Source organism: Sorex araneus, chromosome 9 (genome assembly GCF_027595985.1).
Source record: "Sorex araneus isolate mSorAra2 chromosome 9, mSorAra2.pri, whole genome shotgun sequence".
Taxonomy (NCBI): Eukaryota; Metazoa; Chordata; class Mammalia; order Eulipotyphla; family Soricidae; genus Sorex; species Sorex araneus.
In genome coordinates, this window is record NC_073310.1 from 20382171 (window position 1) to 20388163 (window position 5993).

Consider the following 5993-nt stretch of genomic DNA (forward strand, 5'->3'; position numbering starts at 1 on the left):
ACCAAACCCCTCCATACCTCCCTCCCACTCCCCCTCTGCCTGTGTGGCAGACATTTTTCACTTTACTCTTTCCTTACTTTGATTACATTCAATTTTCAAGAGGAATCTCACTATTATTATTTGGAAGTTTTCCACCAACAGTCAGACATGCTGGATGGAATCAATAGATTGTATGTTTTCATTGTTTGGAAAAGGTCTGTCCCAGTCCCGAATCCCAGACCATGATAGTAGCTGCTCAGTGTCGCCGGGCCTCCATCTGGAGAAGGCGTACCGGCTGTACCTCCTTAGTCTGGCTCCCCGGTGTTGCTGGCCTGGTCTGGGGTCCGGAGCATTCTCCGGCCTGCGTGGCTTACCGGAATGCCTGGATTCTTCCGGTTTGTGGATATTTCGATGACCAGCCTTTGGAGGATTTATTGGACTTCAATCTTCATTCCTGACATGCTTCTGTTTCCATTTCAGTGTCCAGTTCTCAGGCTGTGGTGAATCAGCCTTCACTGACCATGTACACACAAGGGACAATAATTTCACATTTAGTCTCAGCCTGGAGCAGTCACTGATGGTCAGTATTCATACTGGTTTCAACAAAAGACTGGTCAAGCTCCCAAGATACTAATTGATGACACATCCAAAACACTGCTGACTTTGGCCTGATTCTTTATCTCTCTCCTAGAGAACCCAGCTGCCCTCACCCTCTCTGGGGCCCAGACAGAGCAGTGATGCAGGAGCAGGGAAAGCTTGTCTCTGTGTTCTTTACAAGGTTCTAGTTTCTTCAATATTTGTAGGAATGCTCCACAGCATGGAAACCGACCTCACATGCTGGAGGAAATGGCAGCTCAGATAGAGAAGGAAACACCAATTAAAAGATATTGGGAGGACCCATTCGGGTTGAAAGATGTGTGCCAAAAGTAGACCATAGACAGAACATAAAGACTGCTCAATACCTCTATTGCAAACCACAACACCCAACACAAGAGAGGGAGCACAAGGGAATGCCTTGCCACAGAGGCATGGCAGGGTGGAGGGGATGGGGTGGGGGTGGTGGGAGGGATGCTGGGACCATTGGTGGTGGAAAATGGGCACTGGTGGAGGGATGGGTACTCGGTCATTGTATGACTGAAATGCAAGCATGAAAGTTTGTAAGTCTGTAACTGTACCTCATGGTGATTCACTAATATTAAAAAAAAAGACAAAAAAAGATGCTCAAAGTTAGAAAATAGAAATAGGTCTTAGAAATTAAGAACAATAGAGAGGCTCAGTTTAGAAGTAAGTTAGATATGCTTCTGTGTGTGTGTGTGTGTGTTTGGGTGGAGGGACTGAGGGGGTTTTATAAAAACTGGGTCTTCATTTGCGTTGAAAGATGCAAGCTGAAAGTAGACTATAGACCGAACATGAAGGCCACTCAAAGCCACTCAATAACTCTATTGCAAACTACGACACCGAAAAAGAGCGAGAACAAAAGGGAATGCCCTGCACAGAGGCAGGGTTGGGTGGTGTAGGGTGGGGTGGGGGTAGTGAGAGGGATACTGGGATCATTGGTGGAGGAGAACGGGCAGTGGTGGAGGGATGGGTAAACGATCACTGCATGAGTGAAATGCAAACACAAAAGTTCATAAGTTTGTGACTGTACCTCACAGTGATTCTATAATAAAAAATTAATTAAAAAAAAACAAAAAAAACCAAAAAAACCAAAACAGGATCTTTGTGCTACTTGCCAAGTTACTAGCTTTTCATGAGTAGTTAGGGATCTTACACTGTGAGCTGGCTGATTAAGGTCTTTGGGGTTATCTGCTTTACCATTTAAGATAGGTACTGCCCATTTTCTTTTAGTGGCTAATGAGCCTAAGCTCTGTGGTAGGAGGTGGTACTTTTGTCTTGGGAAATTTCAAACTTCCCTTCCTCAGAAAGGTAAACCCTAGATGTGAGGGGATGATTAAAGTGTGGAATGAAGACATCTAAAAACGGACTTTTTTTTTTCATCAACTACTAATGAGAAACTGAGGTTCCCTCTTTCATTCCCTCCTCTCAAAGAAAAAAAATTGTGACTGCAGTCAGGAAATAGAGAATCAGATTGTTCAAGGTACTTCCTGCTTAGGGGCATCAATAGGGTTCCAGTGCAGTGAAGGTGTTTTAGGAAGAAGAATGCGGGGAAGTCTGCAGTAACATGCCTTAGTCCCTTGTGTCCGTGGTTACACATTCGTCACCCTCTGTGGTTTAATGGCCTCAAGCATAAGGCACTGTAGCACTGTCTTCCCGTTTTTCATGGATTTGCTCAGGTGGGCACCAGTATCGTCTCCATTGTGAGACTTGTTGTTAGTATTTTTGGTATATCAAATATGCCATGGGTAGCTTGCCAGGTTTTGCCGTGCTGGCAAGATGCTTTGGTAGCTTGCTGGGCTCTCCGAGAGGGATGGAGGAATCAATCCAGGTTGGCTGCATGTAAGGCAAATGCCCTACCCGGTGTGCTATCTCACCAGCCCTCAATCATAGAGTCCTCAAGCATAGAAGAAACAAATTAGACAAGAAGGCTATAAGACCAGGTCCAGTTGTAGTCAGAAGACCACCATGGATTAAAAAAAGGCAGGACTTAAAAGAGCCAAGATTTAGTATTTACCATGGAAATCATGCCTGAGAAACCTGTTCCCACAATTAGGGAATCTTTTAGTGAGTTGAAGATTGGTCTGTATTTGTCTAAATTTTTTCATCAAAGAAGCAAAATACCTTTCTATGCGTAGCACACCAATGATGGACTGATGAAACCTCACCTTTAGGCGATGGGTAAAATATTTCAAGGTCAAAAGCCAATTATTCCCAATAAAATGGAGAACTTTAGAATTTATTTTTTTAGTTTGTGGTATTGGAACATAGTCATACAAACAGGGGAGAGGAAGTTGAGATGATTATCTAAGAGTAGAATCTCCATTCTGGATGGCGTCAACAAATATAACTTAAAGTACTGTGAACGAGAGACAAGTTTTGTAAGGTGTACAAGAGGTAAGCGCCAAAGGTTTTAATCGATTTGTTCAAGCAGACACCAGTAAGTCTCTCATTGAGAGACTTCTTGTTACTGTTTTTGGCATATCCAATACGCACAGGTAGCTTGCCAGGCTCTGCCATGTGGGCTCCGTACTCTCAGTAGCTTGCCAGGCTCTCTGAGAGGGGCAGAGAAATCAAACATGGGTCGGCCATGTGAAAGGCGAAAGCCCAACCACTGTGCTATCGCTCTAGCAAAAAGGTTTTAATGTGGGTAAATAATTAAAGATCTTAAGAAAACCTTGCTTAGTGCTAGTCTGCCCTAGAATGCATCAGACCCAGTAATTGAAGTTACTTAACCCCTCCAATTCCAGGGGTTCTGTAGGAGCATCCTCAAGCACTTTAATTAGGAATGGGTGGGATGCTCAGCCAGAGGAAATACAGGATGGAAAGGATTTCAAGTTCCCTTTTATCTACAACAGAGTTCATTTTGTTTTCATTTAAGAACTGAGAACTTGGTCCCCGGCACCATCTTGCCGCATTCAGTATTGAAGAAACCCACTGGGCACCACAACACTTGAGATTTCTCCAGGCCCCATACCAAGCCAATATCTCTGGGATGCCCCAGATGGAGCAGGTGCAGTCTCCCTGCCTTCTCCAGATGGAATCCCAGTGACCATGAGCTTCTATAAGCATGTCTCCAGTATGTGGCTATCAGAACTATTCCTCTGACCTTTCCTGATATGCAATGTGAGCAATGAAAAATAAATTATCTAGCATCTGCCCCTGGCCAAAACTAGAGAGAGAGCAGTGACATGTGGGGCCTCACAGCATGGGGGATGGAACCAGCTCCTCTCCCCACCCTGGCGAGGCCCTGAACAGCAATGATCCCAGAGGCACACAGGCCAATCTTGAACCCAGTGGCTTTGGGCAGAAATGCATCTGGACTGAGCATTAAACTACTGCTCAGTATTCAACATGGTGCCACCCTGGGGGCGGGAAAGTGTTTTTCCCTCCCATCTTTTCTCCCTGGCAGTGTGGTGGCTACCAGCTTTTCAGAGCCTATTGGAGAGCCAGGTATGAGACTGAAGTGACGATTCACATGAAGCCTCTCCGGATGGGAGGTGGAATAGGCCCCTCTTCCTGCCCTGATGAGGCCCCGAGTTGCTGCCCACAAAAGGTTCCTGGCTCCTAATCAGCCATGATCCCAGAGGCACACAAACCAATCTTGGAACCCAGAGGCTTTTGGCAGAAATCCCTCAGACTTATTACTAAAATATCAGAAATCCAAAATCATGCAGCTGCAAAGAGGCGGTGTGACATGATATGCTTTTGATAATTAGCAATAGAAAACAAATTATCTAATGATGCCTATTTTGTAAGGTCTGATTGTTGAGGAAAAATCCAAATAATAATGGTGGGTCTTTTGTCAAAATGTTGAATGTGATTAAAGTGGAGAGAGAGTAAAATCATCTGCCACATAAACAGGGGGAGGGGTGGGACAAGGGATATATCGGGGTTCTTGGTGATAGAAAATGTGCACTGGTGAAGGAATGGGTCTTGGACCATTGTATGACTAAGACTTAAACTGAAAATCTTTGTAACTACTCTCACAATAATTCAATAAAAAACAAAACAAAACAAAAAAACCCTGAGAATTGAATAGCACTCAGCTTTAAAAGGCACTGGTAGAGGTGAAGTATTACATGTGACATCATCAATTACCCCTATGGCAAAGTATCCACATTAGTCCATGAGTTTCTCAGGAACTTGCAGCAATTAACAGAGAAGAATCCTAGCCCTCAGAGCCTCTGCTCAACAGAGTTGTCTAAGGAAAGTGGAGGAGGATAAAGAAGAAGAATAGTGCTGATGCTTGCAGATTCCCCTTTCACAAAACTCATTCATCCAGTTTCTGCCTGGGGAATCACAGGGACTGAATTTAGATTGTTGGAGACTTAAAACCTTCAGATCTGAGCAAAGAAATTGGAAACTAGAAAAAAAAAACAAACCAAGCAATAATGAATCTTCTCATCAGTGGACACTAGGGGGGGCAGTGTGCCATATTCTGAGAGCAAGTTCTCCAATGAAATGCAGCTCCAGACCCTAGGGCCCTCTAGTACATGTCACTAACATGGAGCAACTCAGAAACTGCCATGGTCACACTGCTGAGTGACCCTCAGGAACTCATTTGCATGACAGCCCCACCTCCACAGGGGGAAGCAGGTATAAGGAGAGCTTGGAGGCTGGTCCTGAGCTGAGGAGTCTGACAAGTCACAGCCTTGGGTTGTCTCCACCATGGCCTTGGCTCCTCTCCTGCTCACATTTCTGGCTCACTGTACAGGTCAGGGGCACTCTCTGGGTTGGTGGGAGAAAATGGCAAAGGATACTCTGCTGCACTTTTACATCATTGTCTCATCTTAAGCCCTTGGTCTTATATCTGTTTTCAGGGGTCACTTCTCAGAATGTGGTGATTCAAGAATCCTCACTAGCCACAACTCCTGGAGGCACAGTTACACTCACCTGTGGCTCCAGTACTGGGGCTGTCACCACCAGTAATTATGCTAATTGGATTCAACAGAAGCCGTACCAGAAACCCTGGAGTCTAATAGGTGGAACCAGTAATAGGCTTCCAGATGTACCTGCCAGATTCTCTGGCTCCCTGCTTGGAAACAAGGCAGTCAGTCCTCACCATCACTGGAGCCAAGGAAGAGGATGAGGCTGAGTATTTCTGTGCTCTGTGGTTCAGCAACCATTTCCACAGTGACAGATGCAAGTGGGGAAGTGAGACATAAACCTGGGGCTAAGCTTTATCTTTTGCTGCTGAGTACAGCAGATCCTGTAATGAAGTAATCTATTTCAAGGTTTTCTCTGTATTTTTGATGAAAAATAACAACTATTCCTGCAAACTTTCAAATAAACAAATTTATTCCACGTTATGATCAATTTCTTCACTTAAACACTGGTTTCCTAGTTCCTGAATTCTCATTAAGTTAGGATTTACTCTATTTCTTTTTTTTTTTTTT

At 44.4% G+C, this 5993-nt stretch overlaps 1 pseudogene; it reads left to right on the forward strand.

The window, feature by feature from the left end:
* Positions 1-5265: 5265 nt before the first annotated feature.
* LOC129407017 (Ig lambda-2 chain V region MOPC 315-like) lies at positions 5266-5720 on the forward strand (annotated as a pseudogene).
* The last annotated feature ends 273 nt before the right edge of the window (positions 5721-5993 follow it).